At 46.5% G+C, this 22199-nt stretch overlaps 1 protein-coding gene across 6 annotated transcripts in view; it reads left to right on the top strand.

The window, feature by feature from the left end:
• Window positions 1-22199, top strand: part of SVIL (supervillin) — a 241499-nt gene that overhangs the window by 38900 nt on the left and 180400 nt on the right. For all 6 annotated transcript variants that reach the window (XM_059909480.1, XM_059909472.1, XM_059909447.1 and 3 more), the window contains exon 2: window positions 2758-2856. The gene's annotated coding sequence lies outside the window, so the exon portion shown is untranslated. The remainder of the gene's footprint in view (window positions 1-2757; window positions 2857-22199) is intronic.

The raw sequence follows: 22199 nt of genomic DNA on the forward strand, positions 1-22199 counted from the left end.
GCCCAAAACTCTGAATATCATGAAAATAATTCTTTTAGTTTATATTTAACACAATTTAGAAGATCATTTTGACCATGGCTAACTCTTAGAATGAGCGATGCAAAAATCAAGTATTGATCGTTTGGAGAAGAATACATTTTTAGACAAAATTGTATGATTGTATATCGTGGTACTTTTTAAATCCCATTTGACCTTGACATCACATCTTCAAGATGGTCAGTTTTACAGGAATATTTGAGGTCCTAGTCGTTTTCCTTTGGGCCCTTTAGATTCTTCACTATTAAACTCTTTCTGTATTGAAATCCCTATCTCACCACCAACTTAAAACGTTTCTCTTAAAGATTGTTGCCTCATCCACCTGCTCAGTCCCCACTTGCCCTTGTTTCACCTGCTATTGGGGAAGTTCTCTAAAGCCCTTTTGATTAACCTTGTGAAATTCTGTATTTGGAGGGCAGGATTTGCAATCAGGAAAGATGCAGACGGTGAACACGGATGGAATTTTGAGTGGGAATTCAAGTCATTTAAATGACTTGATAGTAGGAAATATCGTAGAGTTTTGAAGGTGTGCTTCCCTAAAAACGCTCCTAACCACGTGGGTTTTTGGGCAATGACCACTCAGATAACCGGGACCCCCTGATTTATTTGCATGAGTCCGTTGCAGTGTGCTCTGAGGAGAAGGCAGATTCGTGAGTGGGGACCTGCCGGTGCTGGTCTCATTTCTGCCAGGAAGTAGGTTTATGACCATGGATAAGTCACTTAACTTCTTTTGGTATAATTTACTAATCTGTGAAATGAAAAGGTTGAGCTAAAGTCCCTTCTGGTGACAAGATTCTGTGATTCAGAAGTGTTGCATATTTTAAAAATTTTTTATTTATTTATTTTTGGCTGTGTTGGGTCTTCACGCGCGGGCTTTCTCTAGGTGCAGCGAGCGGGGGCTACTCTTCGTTGCGGTCCGCGGGCTTCTCATTGCGGTGGTTTCTCTTGTTGCGGAGCATGGGCTCTAGGCACGTGGGCTTCAGTAGTTGTCGCACATGGGCTCAGTAGTTGTGGCTCACGGGCTCAGTAGTTGTGGCACTCGCGGGCTCTAGAGCTCAGGAGCAGTAGTTGTGGCGCACGGGCTTAGTTGCCCCACGGCATGTGGGATCTTCACAGACCAGGACTCGAACCCGTGTCCCCTCCATTGGCAGGCAGATTCTTAACCACTGCGCCACCAGGAAGCCCCAGTGTTGCATATTTTAAGCCTGGGAAGAGCTTTATCACTCTGTTTTCATAGAATCCTAGAATTTAATAATCATCAACCAACTCTTTCTTGTAGTTTATTTGTGCTATATATCGATATGTAGATATCTATATATAATTATAAAATGTATAAATATATATCTATATATATCTTATAATTTGTATAGCTACATCCATATGTGATCATACTTCTGGTATAGTTGTAATCAGCACTTTGGAACAGTTTTAAATTCTGCTCTTTGCAATTGTGTTATCTCTTATAAGTGTTTGCCTATCTATTGTAATCTTAATATCTTTCTCTTTTTCACATTGTTCTAGTGACTGCCATTAATAACAATAATAATAATCCATTGAGTACATGTGTTTTGATATACTTCAGTATATCCTGCCCAATATATCCTGGCAACGGAGCATCTCTATACTTTAGAGTTTGGAGAGAGTTTTGGCTTCATGTTACCGGGGACATCTCTGTAGGTAGACAGTTATGTAAAAAGAGCTTCTCATCCCGGTAGCACAGTTCTGTGTGCACTGCGGTACTTAAATGCCTTTAGTTGCTACTGTAAACAGGAAGAAACATACTAAGGCAAAGGTCTGGCTAAGAGAAGCAGGGGGAGGGGCAAAGAAGGCTGGAAGGATGTTCCCTTTGCTGCTGCCAGCAGGGCAAATCGAGATCTCAGGGAGTCTGGCATAAATAAAGAAAGCTGGGAAGGACACAGAACCGGGTTCTGGATGCATTTTCAGAGGCAAGGTTGTCCCTGCCACACTGCACCTCGTATTCAGTCACCCGGGAGTGCTGGTGACCTTTGGCTTCTGAAGTTGCACTGAGCCAGGTCCAGAGAACAAAGCCACCAGCCATCACCAGGGAGGAGCAGACGCGCTCACCGCAGTGAGGCAGCGGCAGACTGAATTAGCGAATGTTACGTGATTAAAAACGGCAGCACTTTCTATTTTAATTCTAGATCTGGGAGATTTTCATTGCATCCTTGGGGGATAGGAGTTTGTTCATCCGTTAAAATTCGATTTGCTACCTCTTATCAAGATGAAGAAAGCATAACTGACACTCTTCCCTCCCCTCTGGTCATGTCCGCTCTGGTCTCTGGATATTGTTGGGTCCCCTGCATATGTGGGTGAACAGCTTGTGATGCTTCTTGACGTAACTTGTCACAATGGTGAGGTGGTTAGTGGGAAAGAAAGGGAACTCCGCGTTGCTGAAATTGGGGGTAACTTGGTTGTTTACAGTAGCTGAAGGCAAATGTTTCGAGTTAAGTCAGGTTAATCAAGGCAATTTTAGTCGTGATCAAAATGACCAAGTAGAAAAAACCTGTTATAGAAATTGTCAGTTTCACTTCCCATTGTGCAAGGCCTTATGCGAGTGAGGGATATCGATAAAGTCGGGTGAAGTCCAGTATTTTCAGAGGTTAGCTTAAGGCAAATGAATTTATTCCATCTCACGTATGTATTCCTCAGCTTTAGAAGTTACATCCTGTAATTTAAAAAAAAAAATTTTTTTTTTTTCAGATTCTAGCTACATTGGAGACTGGTCGTTTTCTGAAACTAAAGGAGAAGCCCAGGAAGGGATGATGAATACTTTCTGAGTTTCGAGTCGCAGAATAAAAGGTAAGTATTGATAATTTCACAGTGTGTTTACAATACTGTTGTGTCGACCAGCTGAAAAAGCAGCACACAAATAACCAAGAGTTTTGGATATTTGCTATCACCAAAAAAACAACTCGTACTATTCTGATTTACTTATGGGATTTTTTTTTTTTAAAACAAAACTCAGCATATTCTTTTAAAATAAGCTTTCCAGGTAGGTATACCGGAGCATTAAGGTGGGACCCAGCTGAGTAATTTACTTTTTTTCTTAGCCTGCATCCCTGGGCACGTCTCCCAGGCTTGGTCTGTGTGACATCCCCACATTTAGAGAGAGAATGTGAGAATTTCCAAGATAGAAGTTAGAGAAAGACAGCTAAAGTGTAGGGACTCATTTTAATCACACATAGATTTGATAAAGCGTAATCACCGGCAGCTGCCTTGGTTTTCCCCAGATCCAGGGCACTTAAGCCCCATGACGGCTGCCGCCCCCTGCCCCAGACACACCCTGTCTTTGGCTGGACCCCGGGAGCAGCACCCTCTCCCAGCGCCCGCATCCTAAAGCTGGGTGGGTATCCTCTCCCGGCCAGAAGTCCTCGCTGGATGCCCTCGTTCCCGTTTCCCAGAACTCACGGCAAAAACTCAGCACCACCGTTAGCTCACTTACTGTTTCCCGAAAGATTGTCTTTCCAAAATCTCTTGGCAGTATTTTGTCCTTATGTACAATGACAATTCCTGCCCTCAGCGTATCCATGTATTTTCCCCCTCTTCTTCAAATCGCTCTGCTTAATGATTGGATTTATAGCTAAAAAGACATCATATTTAAATTAATATTGACCTACATTTGTTTAAGCCAAATCAATTTTAGGGCCCATGGGATGGGGATGTAAAGAAACATCAGGAAAATTTTTGAACCTCTGACTGTCTAGTGAACAGGTTGCCCTGCCTGGAGGAGGATCTCTGTTGATGGAGGTATTTCTGTAGAAACTGTACATCTGTCTGACAAGGATGTGCCAGAAAAGGAGCCTGGCTGGATTTGGGGCAGGGTTTTCTAGGTTCCAAGCAAAAGGAATTCTGCAGTTTCTCAGTTGATGGACCAAAGGAAGCAAAGTTGTCTGTGTGTGTTTTTTTTAAATTCACATGTTTTAAAATTAAGCAAATATAGGGACTTCCCTGGCGGTCCAGTGGTTAAGACTCCACGCTTCCAATGCAGGGGGCACGGGTTCCATCCCGGGTCAGGGAACTAGGATCCTGCATTCCACGTGGCACAGCCAAAAAATAAAAAAAAAAATTAAAATAAAAAAAAAAAGAATAGGGGCTTCCCTGGTGGTGCAGTGGTTAAGAATCCGCCTGCCAATGCAGGGGACACGGGTTCGAGCCCTGGTCCGGGAAGACCCCACATGCCGCGGAGCAACTGAGCCCGTGCGCCACAACTACTGAGCCCGCGTGCCACAACTACTGAAGCCCACGGGCCTAGAGCCCGTGCTCCCCAACAAGAGAAGCCACCGCAATGAGAAGCCCGCACACCGCAATGAAGAGTAGCCCCTGCTCTCTGCAACTAGAGAAAGCCCGGGCGTAGCAACGAAGACCCAATGCAGCCAAAAATAAAAAATAAATTAAAAAAAGAATAATTAAAGAAAATTAAGCAAAGATATTCAGCTAGATTATTGCACGTCTACTGAAAGGTAATTTTCTTTAACCTCTGATTCTCGAGCGTATTTCCTGAAAGGCTGCCCAGGGAGAGGATGACTCTGTGGGCGTTCTTCTGTGTGACGTGGGCCTCAGAGGGTGCAGTTGGGGCGCCCAGAGTGCCCTGGAGAGCAGGGTGGGCCCAGGCAAAGCGCCCCCTGGATGGGGGTGCCTGGCAATTCGGAGCCACAGAGGTGGGCAGTGAGACAGGGTGATAGATAACAAGCTGTCTGAAGCGGGTGTGTAGGTTTGGCTGGGCTCGGGGGAAGATTATGCGAGTCGATTATAAACCTGACTGTTACGAGGGCCTTTACGTGACCTTTGAACCCCACCTGCCCTGCCGCCCTTGAACCGCTAGTGTCTGCTGGGGAATGGCAGGGCGGTGGCCCTTACAGACAAGGGAAAGCACAGTGGGGTCGTCTGTTTTTTGTTTGCTTGTTTTTGTTTATTGACTTTATTTATTTATTTATGGCTGCGTTGGGTCTTCGTTTCTGTGCGAGGGCTTCCTCTAGTTGCGGCGAGCGGGGGCCACTCTTCATCGCGGTGCGCGGGCCTCTCACTGTCGCGGCCTCTCTTGTTGCGGAGCACAGGCTCCAGACGCGCAGGCTCAGTAGCTGTGGCTCACGGGCCCAGTTGCTCCGCGGCATGTGGGATCTTCCCAGACCAGGGCTCGAACCCGTGTCCCCTGCATTGGCAGGCGGATTCTCAACCACTGCGCCACCAGGGAGGCCCCGGGTCGTCTGTTTTTGCAGATGTCTATATGTTTGAGCCTGTGAAGGCATATTTGTGTTGTAACGAGGCTTTTCTGCCCCTACTTGCTCCTCAAGCCTCCCTTAGTCCAGCAAAAAGTATTTTCTCCTCTTCCTTTCCGTATGAGCATCACTCGGTCCTCGCCTGGTGTCGTTGCTTTGGTTCCTTTTACTGAGTATGTGGGAAGAGGTATTTCCTCTCTTACCACTAGAATATTAACTCAGTGAGGAAAAGGATTTCTTTCTGTTTTGTCTGCTACTTGACGCCAGGCACCTGGAACAGTGTCTGGTACAAGGAAGGTGCTTGATAAACATTTACTGAATGAGGTAACGATTTGCATCTTCCTGACCCGGATTCCTTAGGGGCAGGACCGTCCCTTCATCCGTGAACTTCTTGCTGGGCTGACACAGCGGCTGCTGTCCTCCCTGACCGCCGGTCTGTGGGGTGGGATCACTGATGCTTGGTCCCCTCGGAGGGGCTGGGGAGGCGCGCGCTGTGTTGCCACTGCCTTGGCGACCGTGGGTTAAGCTGTCAGCTCCTGAGGGCGTTCCCAGGATGCCTACAGGCGTGATGTGGGAGGGGAGCGAGGGCTGAGAGGCAGCGCGGTGTCTGGTGGGACCGCGCTTGCTGTGTTCACCAGCCCCTCCCAGGAAGCGTCTCTGATGGATGGGCTGTAGTTGGGGGGAGAGGCGAGGCAGGAAGGGCGTGTGCTGGTTGTCACGACGGAGCCTTGCCCTCGGGTCTGAGAGGAAGCGTGTGGTTGAGTCACGTGGCGGCAGAGTGTCTGTCCCTGATGGGGGTTCAGGCGGCCCCGGCCCAGCCCCGCTCTGTTTAAGTAAATAAAGGAGCGCAGACAGCGTGGAATGTGAGTTGCAGCAGGTGAGGAGTCTGACTGATGGAAAGTCAAATCTAATAATATCTTTGAGTAGCTGCCCTGAGGCTCAGTTTTGGTTGTTGGCTCCCCCCCTCCCAGGAGATCACAAGGAGGAGGGCCAGAGGCAGACTTTTCCAGAACCTCTGTGCTAAGTGAGTTTACCTGGAAAGGACATTGTAGGTACAAGACTTTAACCACAAGGCACAGTAGGAGTTGCCTTCTGGTCAGCTGGTGAGAACCTTTGAGCCGGTCATAAGATACTAATTAAATCAAACCGTGGACTTAACTCTCCTCCCCCCCACTCACTCCTCTTCTGCTTCTCCTTCTCTCTCTGTCTCTCTCTCTGTCTCTGTCTCTCTCTGACTCTGTCTCTCTCCCTCTCTCTGTCTTTGTCTCTCTGTCTCTCTCTCTGTCTCTGTCTCTCTGACTCTGTCTCTGTCTCTCTCCCTCTGTCTCTCTCTCTTTGTGTCTCTCTCTGTCTCTGTCTCTCTGTCTCTCTCTCTGTCTCTCTCCCTCTGTCTCTCTCCCTCTGTCTCCCTCTGTTTCTCTCTGTGTCTCTCTCTCTGTCTCTGTCTCTCTGTCTCTGTCTCTCTGACTCTCTGTCTCTGTCTGTCTCTGTCTCTTTCCCTCTGTCTCTCTCTCTGTCTCCATCTCTCTCTGTCTCTGTGTCCATCTCTCTGACTCTGTCTCTCGCCCTCTCTCTGTCTCTGTCTCTCTCTCTCTCTCACACACACTTTAGAAACGGTCAAGCCCGCCCCTGTCAGGCTCTGTGCTAAGGCAGCCGGAGTCTGTCTCGTCATCACCGACTATTTGTGAAGTCCTCACTCTGTGTCCCATACCTGCTGCCAGCTTCTCCTCCCTCCTCTGCTGCATGTGCCCTGAGCCTCGCTCTCCAGCCCTTCCACGCTCTTCTGCTCCGCTCTCCCCATGTCATCCCTTCCCAATTTCCCCTGCCCGCTCCCTGCCCCGCCCCCGCCTCCAGGAAGCCCACCGGCTTGCAGCTCTGCAGAGCCTGGTGCTGCCCCGGGAAGGCTCTAGAGGGGCGAGCCCGGCAGGTGGTGACCGGCAGGCTGGGGAGTCAGGAGCCTCGGCTGCGACCATCTTGTCCCTCCCTCCCCTTGTCCGCTTGCACTGGACTCTGTCACCCTCCCGGGATGCTCAGGGCACTTGTTAGCGCCTGAGTCTCCGGCTGCAGTCTCAGGGCTGACGTCTAGTCTCAGCCGGCATAGAGAGCCCTCTGATGCAGGCTTCCATCCCCACCCGGTTGTCCCGTGTCCTAGTCACGCCTTCTGAAAATGCCAGGCGCGGCCTCAACCTCACGACCTCGCACATGCTGTCCCTGCAGCCTGCAGTGCCCTTCCCCTTCGTCCTCAGTGGGCTGAACCTGACCGGTCACTGAAGCTGTCACCAGGGCCCTCCCCCAAGAAGCAGGGGAGGTCAGGTGCACCTGTTGGGAGAGGGGCTTCTGGGCCCCCTGGACAAAACTCATCTCAGAGTATTCGTGCCAGGTGGTGTGTTTTCGACGCCAGTCTCCGCTGAACAGACTTTGATAAAGGCAGGACTGGATCCCTGGCCTGTGACATCATCCCTCACACACGGGTGTTTAGAAAGTGTCTGCTTTCTGACTGTTGATTCTTAAGACTTCCACCCTACACTCAGTGCTTTCTGTGTTAGGTTACTGTTTTCCTAACAGAGTATTTAATAAAGAAGGCCCATCTGATGCAGAGGGAGGCAGGGCACGTAGATCGGGGTTGCCCTTCTTTCTTCAAGCAGCTTCGATGGCTTTATCAGCAGCTTTTCCCCCAAGGCTGTGCTGTGTGGGTTGATCACTACATTTGAGGCTTTAGTAGAAGTTTAGTGGAGCAAGGGAATCCCTGCGTTCCCACAAACACCTGTGGAGCCAGGTGTTTTTCATTTTACACGTGGGCGGCTGTGGAAAACCACTACCAGGAGGTGGCCACGCCTCCCATCAGCTCCAATCAGCTCCCGGTCCCCTCTTCCTGAGTATGAGGGGAGAACCATGGCGGAGCAGACGGCAAGGAGGGCGATGTCATACTCACCCAGCTCTGGAGGCTTCTGCGGTGTATGGTTATCCCTGTTTGGACAAAAGCTTGTTCTCCGTGCTCAAAGTTGGTTGGCTGCATCCTGTGGACATACCTCCTCCAGGGAACGGTGTCTTCGCGTACCCCTGACATACAGCTGCCAGTCACAAATGCAGGGCTCGGTGAGATTCTAGGCCTGTCGTCTTGCAGATAAGCAGACTCTGGCTTCACTGCTGCGATCACAAGCATTTCTTCACCAATAGACTGCAGGGGCTGGAAAGGCTGCTCTGTGGGGTGCCTCCTTGCTTGCGTGTTTTGGGGTTCTCTGGGTTGAAGGTGGAGCATTACGATATGATGCATGTAGACTGGGAGCATCAAATATGAATGACGTTTACTATAATTAACAAATCTTTGTGTAGCACTTGGGCAAGGGGGTTTGATCCCTCACAAGAACAGAAGGATGGAGGAAAGGGCATGGTTTTCCCTTCACTTGGAGGGGGCACAGGTGGGAGAAAAGTCAGTTTTATTCTTAGAAGAGCTGAGGGGATGAATGGAACATGGTTTGATGGAGAGGAAATGGCAACTACGGAGGGGCTGGGGGAGGAACAGAGGTGGTGCGCTTCTGGCAGCCGCCGGGGAACCGCAAGGGTAGGAGAAACATGCTAGTAAGGGGTCGTGGTGTTCAGCTTTCACACTGCGTCGTGCATATGACCTGGGCTTATTGAACTGATTGCTACAAAGATGTGTGGTTGGAAGAATCGTGACTCCCCAAAGAATCATGGTTCATGTCCTAATCCACCGAAGCTATGCATATATTAGGTTACATGGCAAATAGGAAGGTCTCAGCTGACCTTGAGATGGGGAGATTATCCCAGATGATCCAGGTGGGTGCAATGTAATCACAGGGGTCCTCTGACGTGATGGAGGGACACAGGAGAGTGAGTGTCAGAATGATGCCATGTGATAAAGTCTCTGTGCTTTGCTCCTTTGAAGATGAAGGAGGGGGCCATGAGTCAAGGAATGCAGGTGGCCTCAAGAAACTGGAAAGGCAAGGAAATGGATTCTCCCCTGGAGCCTCCAGAAGAGATGCAGCCCTGCTGACACCTTGATTTTTAGGCCAGTGAGACCCATTTCAGACTTCTAACCTCTAGCACTGTAAGATAATAATAAAGTTGTTTTAAGCCACCAAGTGTATAGTAATTTGTTACAGCAGCAATGGGAAACAATCCAATACGGAAACCTGCCTCTACTTTGGAAATGTGAGACCCTCTTAGTTATGTATGAAATATAATGGAAAATTTATGGAAAATAACTCAGAGAAGAATCTTGTCAAAATGAATTCTAAGCTCTCTCTAAGTTAATTTATTTTCGTGAAGTGAGGGCAAGAACTTTATTTCTTCACTGTTATATCCTCACTGCCTAGTTCATTTTTAAAATTCATTTTTAAACAAATGAATCTCTTCATTTAAATCCATGAAAAACCAAAACAACTATCTTTTCAAAGGAATTATTGGATGCTAAAGTGTATCACTATGATTAGAAATCTTAAATTCAGGCTCTTGTTATAGACAAAGAATATCATACTTTACATTGTCATTCAAAGATGAGAGGTTTGGTTAGAGAATATTTTTGTAAGTTGTTGGGTGTAAACAGGAATCACTTTTGCGTTCTTGGGTTCTAGGAACTTCCTTGTACCTACACAAGGAAGGAGTGTTAACTTCCCCTTTGCCTTGTCAGTAAACCAGCTGTAATATGTAGCAAGCTGTAGCCTTAAATCCACGACACCCCAGCCCCCTGCCCACCAAAGTGCTCGTTGTTTGTGACACTTAGTTTGGGAAGCCTGGTACTATATACTAATCTATTATAAATGATCTTTGCCTGGCATCTTTTAGAATTACAAATACTTCTAGTGTTCATTTGCTATTTCTTGACTCACTTATTTTCTGGAAGAAAAAAATCTTTGCTAGGATTTTGCTGTGTGTCAGGCCCTGGGGAAACAAAGGTAACTCAGATATGGCACTTCCCAGAGAAAGCCACCTTCTAGATGGGAAGAAAGACAAGTGTGTAGATAATGAGAGGACGGAACAGCCAATATTGAAATAATTTGTGATGCCAAGAGGAGGAAAATTCCAACTCTGCAGGGAGAACAGAGCCGAGAGGAAGAGACTGAAGGTCCAGAAGGACCTTGGCAACTAGAAGGGACAAGTATTAACTGCCTACTGAGTCCCAGCACTTTTACATGTAACTTTATCATTTCATTTTTACCCTGAGAAAAATGATATTCTAATGAAGTATCTTTGCAAAATCACAGAGTGGGATTCATAATCATTGTCTTCAGAGCCATTCATTTTAAAGCAGAGGTGGGCAGACTTTCTGTGAAGGGCTAGATGGTAAATATGTCAGGCTTTGGGGGCCATACCGTCTCTGTCACAACTATTCAACTCAACTCTTGTGGCAGGAAACCAGCCCTAGAATATGGAAAGAAATGAGCATGGCTGTGTGCCAATAAAACTTTATTGACAAAAATGGACAGTGGGCTGGATATGGCCCAGGGGTTGCAGTTTGCTGATCCCTGTTCTAGAACAGCCATTATAGCTACTGTTTTGCTTTAGAATATCTCAGGAGAGGGAGATTATAGGTTTCATTAGCTTTACAGGTGGGCCAGTGACAGTTTCTAAAGGGGTTATAGAATCTCACCAAGAAACAGTAGCAGACTGGATTAATAATGGAGGTTCAGACAGACCCAATTGTCTAACATTTCACATCGTCATGGTTAATATTGAACAGACCTCTGGGAATCCAGATATAATCCATCTTCAGGGCATTATAGATGAGTCCAAAGAGAAAACCACACTAATCAGTCTTGGCAGAGGATTTGACAGTGTGTGGGCATGTGTGTGTTTTAACTCTGAGATTTAAAAAAAAAAAATGGAAATAAAGAAGATTTGTCTGGAACCACTGGGAAGAAATAAGGTAAATATCTGAACGGATGACCTGGGAGAAGCCTAGAGTGTAAAGTCTCAATACGGCTGTCTTCTGGAAAAAGGCAGAAACATCTGGTTAGTGTAAAAATGAGGGGTGATGTGAAAGGAAATCCCAAGTCCAGATTAGAAAAGCAGAATACATCTTGACATCTTAAAGCAACAAGCCAGAAAAAAATCTGTCCTTAATAGCTAACAGTGGGACTTCCCTGGTGGCGCAGGGGTTAAGAATCCACCTGCCAATGCAGGGGACACGGGTTCGATCCCTGGTCTGGGAAGATCCCACATGCCGCAGAGCAACTAAGCCCGTGTGCCACAACTACTGAAGCCCGCGCGCCTAGAGCCCACGTGCCACAACTACTGAAGCCTGCGCGCCTAGAGCCCGTGCTCCGCAACAAAAGAAGCCACTGCAACGAGAAGCCCGCGCACCGCAACAAAGAGTAGCCCCTGCTCGCCGCAACTAGAGAAAGCCCGCGCACAGCAATAAAGACCCAACACAGCCCAAAATAAATAAAATAAAATATATAAATTTATTTAAAAAAATAGCTAATAGTGTGGGAAAAGTCACTAAATTCAGAGATTTTGAGTTTCTTAATTTGATTTCTTAATCCTTTAGAGCAAAACAGTGAATTTTTTGGAGAAGAGATCTTTCCAAGATTATATCCTGAGAGATACAGGGTGGTAGGAAAACACCTGGAAAACCATTAAAGAACTTCAAAAATGTGACACCGGGAAGCCATTTAGGTCACCTGTCCCAGCCGTACGTGACTAAAAGGACATTTTTCTCTTGGCTGATGAGAGGGAGCTTGAACGAGTATGGTTACATTGGGGAGCTTATTTCTTTTGAGTAAAACTTAAAAAATCAAAAGCAGACCAAGTTTATAAGATGGTTACAAGTGTGGGTGGTTCCAGCTGGATGGAAACATTTTCTCACCAACAGGAATTGGTTGAAAGGGTGTTGTCTACAGAGGTCCCCATGCTTGGCGCCCCAAAGTGTGTTTTGATCTGGTTCCCCATCCGGCTCTGTGCTGTTTCTCTTCAGGTTGACTTGGGGGAAAGAGGGAGGAAAAGATGGAAAATATGGGAGTTGATATCTTCCTGGAAGACGCTGTGGAGAGGTTAGCAGGCTAAGTTATTCCAACCAAAACAAGTTAAACTTTTCCTTGTGTTTTGAATCCTAGACACGAATCTTGTCTTGGATGAAACAGATGTGATTCTGGGGACGGGCACGGCGTCCTGAGCTTTGGTGACTTTCCTGCCCCTCACTCTTCCTTACAGGAATCAAACATGCTCCAGCTGTGCATTTATATGCTGTTTCTGGCCTCTTTCTAAGTTCCATGCAACTTCATAAAACTCAGAGTTTCCTCAACACAGAAATCTTAGGACTACTTGAAGAAAATAATCTGTGAAGCAGATAAATGTTTTGATGTGGATTACATCTAACAAACAGTGTTTATTGCAAAGGCTTTAACATGTAAGCCAATTAAAGGGTCTTATAATTTGACTTCTCTTTCCCGTCAGACAAAGCTTTTTTGTAATGTAAATATAGTAAGGAATATCCATACTCTACAGTCTTGCTGACATTCTTTTCTTTTAGCAAGGGTTAAATAAGGGGGATCTTCAAAGCCTTGGTGATACACTACAGAAAGCTTTGAAGTTTTTATTAGCTTCCCTGGAAATCTTTGTTTCCTGGAAAGTTCGTTAATGGTATATCTAGTTTCTTACACAAATCCATTTCTTAGCTGTCTATAGTGAATTACCTAGTCAGTGGGAATGCTACTGCAAGATAAAATTAATATCTAAACTGGTCCTGAGTCAGTTATTTCCACTGCAAAGCTTATGTAGTCATAAGGTATGATGTTACTTAGGTCAAATTAACCTTTCTTTATCTTAATTCACCTCTTGAACTCCCTGAAAGCAACATAATTTACATTTCCTAGCAACTCAGACGGCTGCTCCTGTGTATGGAACTAACCTCCTGCATCAGCACCATCCGTCATCTTCCATCTCAGTCGGTGGCGCCATCCTGCACCCAGGGTCCAGTCTGCCCCTCCTCTCTGCATCTCCTCCTCCGTTGACACCCAGTTCGGGGCTGACTGGCCCCGCCTACCTGGCTGTGGTAGCCTCCTATCAAGTTCCCTGCTTCTTCTTTCCCTCTTCCCCATCTACCTACCCCCCAAAGTCTGTTTTCCTCAGGGCAGCTAGACTGATTCTCTAAAACTAAATCAAGATCATTGTCTCCCTGGCCCACACCCTGCAGTGCCTTCCGGCAACGCCGAATCAAACCCCAGGTCCTTCCCTGGCACAGGGCCTCTAGGACCTGTGCTCACCTGCGTCTGCCGGACGTTGCCTGCTGGCTTCCCCGGCGCCCTTCCTGCCCCTCACTCGGCTCTGGCCACACCGGCCACCTTGCTAGTCCCACGCACCCACAAATCACACCCCCATCTCAAAGCTTGAAACTTCGCACTGGCCCTTCTTTCCCCCTCCTGAACCCTCTCCCTCCACATACCCACCAGCTTTTTGGCCATTTCTTCCATGTCTTTGCTCAGAGGTGACCGCCTCAGAGACCTGACCATTTTATCTACATGAGAAGCCCCCAGCCTCTTACCCTGCTTTTCCTTCCTTCCTGCTCCAATTAGTGGGCATTCGGTCTCTTACTGATTCATCACTTGGTTTATTTGTCCATTCACTTATTTATAGTTCATCTGTCCCTCCCAAGAGAATGTAAACTCCATAAGGACAGGGACTTACAATGATAAACATGTATCTTTCATGCCTCACACACGTAGGCAATCAAGACATATCTGCTGGGTATTGTATGAAGGAAAGAACCAGAATCGTTCACATTGCTTTTGGTCTGCACATGTAGACCAAGTCACTGAGCAGTTATGTTGTTCAATGGGACAGTGATGTTTTTGATTTTCCTACCCTAATAAGGTTTCCAATTCAATAATCAGGGTCTTTCTTAGATTTAGCTCTTGCCTAAAGCTCTTAGCAGTGACCTTGGTCGACCTTCAGTGTAGTTCAATATACTGAACATAGGTACCGTATGGACATAAGGACCTGGACTTCCTGGTGATGTAATGGTTTTAGAGTGGCAATGTGTCCATGGACAGAGCCGCTGGCATCTTACTTGCCTTCTTAGCGATTAGCAGGCACGTATATAGCACAAGGGAAAAAGAGCCAATACTCATGTCTATTTTTAGTACGGTAGAGTTCCCATAATTATCTAAACACTAAGAGGTTACTTTAAGAAATGTTATCAGACTAACGGAGCTTTTTCTCCTACCAATGAGCAGCTAATCATCTTCCTGTAAATATTATATGAGAAGAAATTGGGGGAGGGGGTACATACAGGAAGGTGGATAAATGGTCTGTAGACCCTTGTAGACGATACTAAGAGCCCCATTCCATGAGGTAATTTTGTCAGCATAATTGCTCTGAGCTGCTTCTAAAAAGTCGGATGTATCGATACATAATTTACGTTCAGTGAAATTCACTCTTTTTAAAAGCGTACAGGGGCTTCCCTGGTGGCGCAGTGGTTGAGAGTCTGCCTGCCAATGCAGGGGACACGGGTTCGGGCCCTGGTCTGGGAAGATCCCACATGCCGCGGAGCAACTGGGCCCGTGAGCCACAACTACTGAGCCTGCGCGTCTGGAGCCTGTGCTCCGCAACAAGAGAGGCCGCGATAGTGAGAGGCCCGCGCACCGCGATGAAGAGTGGCCCCCGCTCGCCGCAGCTAGAGAAAGCCCTCGCACGGAAACGAAGACCCAACACAGCCATAAATAAATTAAATAAATAAATTAAAAAAAAAAAAAAGATGGCTAGCAGGACATCAGAGCCGTTTTTATTTTTATTTTTTTAAAATTTTATTTATTTATTTATTTATTTACTTATGGCTGTGTTGGGTCTTCGTTTCTGCGCGAGGGCTTTCTCTGGTTGCGGCAAGCGGGGGCCACTCTTCATCGCGGTGCGCGGGCCTCTCACCATCGCGGCCTCTCTTGTCGCGGAGCATGGGCTCCAGACGCGCAGGCTCAGTAATTGTAGCTCACGGGCCTAGTTGCTCCGTGGCATGTGGGATCTTCCCAGACCAGGGCTTGAACCCGTGTCCCCTGCATTGGCAGGCAGATTCTCAACCACTGCGCCACCAGGGAAGCCCAGAGCCGTTTTTAAAAAGCGTACAGCTATGAGTTTCAGTATGTGCATACAGTTGTGTAACCACCATAATCAAACTATAAGTTTTCATCCCCCTGAAATGTTCCTCATGCCCCACTGTAATCACCGAGCCGCGACCCCTGGCAACCACTGATCCGTTTTCTGTCCTTACAGTCTCGCCTTTTCCGTCATGCCCTGTAAATGGAATCATGCAGTCTGTCGCTGTTGAGATGCACCAGCGCTGTTGTGTGTTATCGGTAGTTTGTTCCTTGTTATTACTGAGGAGTGTTGCATTGTGGATGTAGAGTTTGCTGATCCCGTCACCAGGTGAAGGACATTTGCGTTGTTTCAAATTTGGGGTGATTATGACTAAAACTCCAATAACAGTCATGTATAGGTTTTTATGGGAACATACATTTTCATTTTTTCCCGAATAAAAGCCTAGGAGTGGGGTTTCTGGGTCGTATGGTAAGTACGTGTTTAGCTTTATAAAAACCTGCCTAACTGATTTCCAGAGTGGCTGTTTCCTCTTCCCACTGGGAAGGTATGGGAGTTTCCTGAGCTGCTTTCTAATTCTCAGGGTCGATGCCCAGAGGATTTTGCCTTCTTGAAGAGAAACCTCGGGATTTATCTCTCCCCTCTTCTCCCCTCAGTTCTGTGTTGCAGTCTCTTCTACTTGGACCTTTAAGTTACTTTTTATTTAAAAGTCTTTCCGCTCTTCCTTGTTGCCTGAGTTTCCTTTTTCTTTGTTGCACCCGTGCAGTGCCTCGTACCCAGCAGATACTAAGTACGCACCTGTTTGACTTGGTTGTAATAAACTAGATTAAAGTGATCTCCAGGGCACAGACGGCCCACAGTGGGACTTTGGTGCATGTTCTAGCAGGCTCATGGGGCATCTCTGCAAGGTGGGTGAGCCCTACCCCAAGACCTAGGGAGAGATTCCTATTATTTCTCTCCAGGCAATAAGGCATCACCCACAACGTGTGGGATATAAAACTGGGTTTGGACTGCCACAGTGGTGAAGGGTGGAGAAGTCAGAACCAAATCTGTGGTTATTATAAGGTGTATAGATTTAGCTTGGAGACACCAGCCATGAAATGTGCAGAATCTTGTGAGAAGGCTTTTCTTTCTCTTAAAGATTTTACCTTATTGTTTAATCACTGGTGAAGCATAGCGTAGTGGTTAAGAGTGAGAGCTCTGCAGACAAACTCTGCTACTGACCACCTGTGTGACCTTGGGAACCTCTCAATGCCTTGGTTTCTTCATCTGTAGAATGGGGATAATAATAGTAGTGAGGAGTGATGGTAAATGGTTGATATGTACCTAGTGGTTAGAACAGTGCCTGGCTGCTATAGGAGTATTAGTCCCTGCTGTTATTGTTATTAACTAAACTTTACCCCTAATACTCGGAAAATGTGCGTTTTTCATGCATTTGTGACACTTTCACGGATGTCAGGTTCTAGATACTTGATCAAAGAATGATTAAAATTCAGTGAACAGAGAGGGAGTGAGATAAATTAGGAGTTTGGGATTAACAGATACACACTACTGTATATAAAAGAGATAAACAACAAGGACCCACTGTATAGCACAGGGAACTCTACTCAATATCTTGTAATAATCTATATAGGAAGAGAATCTGAAAAAGAATAGATATACGTATAACTGAATCACTTTGCTGTACACCTGAAAATAACACAATTTTGTAAATTAACTATACTTCAGTTCAAAAATCAATCAATCAATTTAAAAAAATAAAAAAGATTCCGTTACCAATGAGCAGCGGAGTTCGCAGCATTACCTGCCGTAACCATCAGTGGCTGATCGTCCCCAGAGGTGTGTACTTATCCTCAGTATGCTGACTCAGGTCACGTTAAGTGGCCTCAGTTCTCCGGTCTCACTTGCTTATTTCTTTTACTTTTGGAAGCTCGGTGAGGGTGTGGTTTCTGAGCAATGCTGTTCCCTCCATCAGGATGTCCCTGCGTCCTCCATGTGAAGGGCTGAGTCCACCAGTTTGCTCACTAGGTCAGGGTTAGAAGTTTGGGCACAACATTTTCAGTCATTTCTCTCTCACTTCCTAATTTCTGTGTTGGCACCTCCATACAAAAATGGTTTCTTCTAGCCCTTTCAGCAACTTTTTCGTGTTGTTGCTTCATCGGGCCACCTCTCCAAGGAACAGACCCGACTGGGCTTTCCCCTTTGGGACCTGTGCTTTCAGGGGGTCCAGTTAAGTTGTCTCTGTGTTTGGGGGCCACCACCTGAGGGCTAGAGCAGGTGGTCCCAGGGACCAGTGGGCGAGCACGCAGCCAGCAAGTGGGCCCGGCAGGCCTGCCCACGGGGGCCCCCGCCTTGACACAGCCCTGCTTCTGCCCTGCCCTTCAGAGTTACCACAGAGGCTGGAGGAGTTCACAGGCAGTCCTCGCTTTATTGCATTTCACAGATCCTGTGTTTGCTTTTGACAAACTGAAGGTTTGTGGCAACCCTGCGTTGAGCAAGCCTGTGGGCGCCTTTTTCCAAGAGCATTTGCTCACTTCCTGTCTCTGTGTCACATTTGGTAATTCTCACAGTATTTCACACTTTGTCATTATTACTCTGTTATGGTGATCTGTGACCAGCGGTCTTAGATGTCACTACTACAACTGCCTGAAGGCTCAGATGATGGTTAACATGGTTTAGCAAGAAAATATTTTTTAACTAAGGTATGCGCACTTTTTCAACATAACGCTATTGCACGCTTAACAGACGACAGTGTAGTGTAAACATAACTTTTATGCGCACCGGGAAACCAACAGCCTCGTGTGGCTCACTTTATCACGATATTCACTTTATTGCTGTGGTCTGTGTGTTGTTCCTGAGCACCGTCTGCAGGCTGAATCGTGACTCGTAAGGGTACTACTTTAAATGTCCATAAGTGCTGTGACTTACAAGATATAAACCTGTGAGATGCATCGCTGAATTCGTAGCAGCCTTTTGACATTGTCTCACCAAACACACAACTGCTGGTGTGCTACGGATAAGAGGCAATGTTGGCGTTGAAAGGGGGCTCCTCATACTTGAAGCTTTTGAGACCCACATCTGTAACAGGCACCCAGAGATGAGAGAGAGGAGGGGAGGGTGGCCTGGAGTCCACCAGGACCCATCACCTCCTTACCTGCCATGATGGTTGATGGGCACATATGCTTGACGGTGAACCGCCGCGCTTAGTATATATTTTTCTTATCAAATACAGTTTGCACATCAGTAGGTTCTTACATTTGTGTTTGTTGTTCATTTAGGAAAGAAAGAGCAAGACCTAGCCTTGTCATCTCATTTTCATGAAAACATGCACATGTAAAGCCAACAAAGAGTGATAAAAGATATCTGCCCTCACCAGTTGCTGAATTTCAAGGGTCGATGGAGTCCAGGAGTCCAAAGAGGGGTTATGATCGTGGTGGTTGCTTTGAGCCCACTCCAGTCCACTGGGGAGACCCCATGTGTCTCCAGCAGAGGGAACAGCGTGTGCTGGATCCTGTGAGCCTGGGAAGGGTCTTAGTTCTGTTTTTGCTGTGATGGCTGCACATCTAGGGTGCCTCCTGGGGCTGCCTAGGAAAATGTGCTCTTGTGGGGATTTTGAGGTGTGTTCAGATTTAAGGGCATTTGGAGATAGTCAGACCCTTTGAGGCACGCTGTGAAATGTTGAAATGTCGGGTTCTGTGTTGCAACTTGGCACATGGTATGTTGTGTCATTATAATTACAAATATATGTGTGTATGTGACGTATGTGTGTATATATACATGTATACCTATATACATATGTGTGTGTATGTGTGTGTGTGTATATATTTATATCATTCGTAAATATAAAGGTGGTTCTTACTATCTGTCTTACTATAGGTCTTAGGTCAGGCTGTGGTAACAGAATACCATAGACTGAGTGGCTTAAACAACAAACATTTATTTATTTCTCATGATTCTGGAGGCTGAGAAGTCCAAGGGCAAGTAGCTGGCAGATTCAGTTCCTGGTTAGGGCTCCCTTCCTGGTTTGTAGACAGCCGCCTTCTTCCTGTGTCGTCCCTTGGAGGAGAGCAGAGAGCAGAAGCAAGCTCTATGTCTCTTCTGTAAGGGCACTAATCCCATCACGAGGGTCCCACCTTCATAACCTAATCACCTCCCAAAGGCCCCACATCCAAATACCATCACAATGGGGATTAGGATTTCAACAGATTAATTTTGAGGGACACATAGCTCTATATTTGGATGCCGTAAACAATATTATATGCTTGGGAATATGATTTCATATCTGTCAAACAGCAAGCTGAGTTTTCCTTCAAGGTTTGTTTGCTACTTGTTTATTTATTTTGTGGTTGCTCTTAGGCAAGTAGTAGGAGACACCAAAGAATTTGAAAAATAATGTATGAGAGATCTTAAAATTGAGAATTCAGCCCATTAACTTAATTTTTCTGCTTGCAATTTTGGATGACACGTACATCCTTTGAACTGTGGAGCAGAACACCTCCCAGGGTTTTACAGGAGCATATTTGAAAATGCACGAGGACCTGACATGGCCTTTTAAGAACCTGTGCTGTAATGGGACACATGGGAAGCCCACCTGGTGGCAGCATAAAGCCCATAAAGTGGCAAGCGTGTCCCCATAGGAAGGTGTCCCCAAGGACAGAGGGGAGGTGGTGTTTCTGGATGTCACCAGGGAGGATTGTGTGCTTATTTTAGCTCCCTCTCCTTCTTGTGTCCCCACGTCAGTTGCTATTTTGACTGTGGGCATCTTCCTGCAGCTGGTGGCGTGCTGATTGCCAGACGCCCTCCCAGGGGAGTGAGCTGCCCTGTGCCACTGGTTTCTGTTGGTCTCTCCGCATCTCCTTGAGCACTGGACTCGGGGCTGTGAAATACTACAAAGATACAAGATCAGAGACCTGCTTATAACAACGCACAGTCCGTTTTAGAGGAAAAAAATACATAAGAAGTTCTCTTCGTTAAGAGAAGTGGAGGACAAAAAGTTGGCACAGTCAAATCGTACCTCGAAATGCGTTTAACGTACCCTTATTTAGTGAAAGTGACCAACATTTACTTAGTAAAAGAATCCAGTATTTAGGAAAATACTCAATGTTCTATGGATGTTATCCTAATGTGTAAAAATAGTACAAGAGTAATGGTTCAGGATCACAAAATCTCTGATAAATTACTTGACAAATAAAATGGGCCATTTTAGTACTCTTAAAATGGTCTATTATTTCTTCTTGATCCAAGCTTCCTGTACCCACCCCCAATTCCATATTAAAACGAAGCCCAGGCAGCCTCAGTGTGTCATTGCCAGCGGTCGGTCCTGCGCTCTTTCTAGAGGCGGCGGGGGGCCCAGGATCTTTGCGGGGGGGGGGGGGGGTGCCCTCTCCCTCAGCATCTTTGCTGCCTCACCTCCTATGGCACCTACGCCTGTTGTCATGTCTCGTCTGCCTCTAGCCTTGGCTTCTGCTCGTGCCAGCCCGGTCGCTTGCTAATGGTTTTTCCATCATTTTGCGTGGTCCTGGCATTGATGCTAGCAGAATGTCACCTCGGCTTGGGCACCAGTATTGTAAGTGCCTATCTGGGGGCTGATGGAACTGGGCTGTCCCCACACTGTCACAGACCCACGCAGATGTGCGTAGGTTTTCGTAGTGCCGGTCAGTGGACACCTTCTAATAGGCATGTGATTTTTCTTATTTGGAGACATTTATTTTTTATAAATGTCCAAATAATTAAAATGATTACTATTTTTTTTTAAAGATTTATTGATTAATTGATTGATTGATTGCTATGTTGGGTCTTCGTTTCTGTGTGCGGGCTTTCTCAAGTTGCGGGAAGCGGGGGCCACTCTTCATCGCGGTGCGCGGGCCTCTCACTATCGCGGCCTCTCTTGTTGCGGAGCACAGGCTCCAGACCCGCAGGCTCAGTAGTTGTGGCTCACGGGCCCAGTTGCTCCGCGGCATGTGGGATCCTCCCAGACCAGGGCTCGAACCCGTGTCCCCTGCATTGGCAGGCAGATTCTCAACCACTGCGCCACCAGGGAGGCCCTAAAATGATTACTATTTTTAAATTGTTATTATTATTACTATTATTGCTGTGACTAAACCAACCCACGATGGTTGAGAATGATCTCCAGTCGTCGTTTTAACCAGGCGTTTGGCACGAATTGAGGAGGGAGCGAGGTCCCTGAGGAGGAAGGGAGGCAGTCAGGGAAGCCTCGGGGGACCGGGATGCCCTCTGAGCCGAATCCTGGGAGGTGCCTTGAGGTTTGTTGGGGGAGCGTGGGGGAAGCGCCTGTGACTCTGGGAAAATATCTTCACGAACCTCCTTTCTTGGTCTAGGCATCCAGGGAGAGAAAGACGGGAGAAAGTAGCCAGAGAGAAGGTTGGGTCTGGGGAAACCTCATCCCTAGAGTCGGTAAGGGGGACTCTCGGAGGCCTGGTGAGGGGACGAGGCTCTGGTCAATACTCTGAACCCAGAAGCACCTGACACTGTGGTAGTTGGGTGCCGTTGGTCCTCCGTGTCCATGGGTCCTGCATCCCTAGATTCAACCGACTGCAGATCAAAGATATTGGGGAAAAAAAATTCCAGAAAGTTCCAAAAAGCGAAACTTGAATTTGCTGCATACCGGCAACTATTTACAAAGCATTTACATTTTATTAGGTATTATAAGTCATCTAGAAATGAGTTAAAGTATACCGGAGGATGTGCATAGATTATATGCAACTACTATACCACATTTTTCTGTTTTCTAAATTTAATTTTTAAAATTTTTAATTAAAGTATAGTTGATTTACAATGTATTAATTTCTGCTGTACAGCAAACTGATTCAGTTATACATATATATATGTACACATTCTTTTTTTAATATTCTTTTCCAT

The sequence above is a fragment of the Balaenoptera ricei genome, chromosome 2, assembly GCF_028023285.1.
Source record: "Balaenoptera ricei isolate mBalRic1 chromosome 2, mBalRic1.hap2, whole genome shotgun sequence".
Classification (NCBI taxonomy): Eukaryota; Metazoa; Chordata; class Mammalia; order Artiodactyla; family Balaenopteridae; genus Balaenoptera; species Balaenoptera ricei.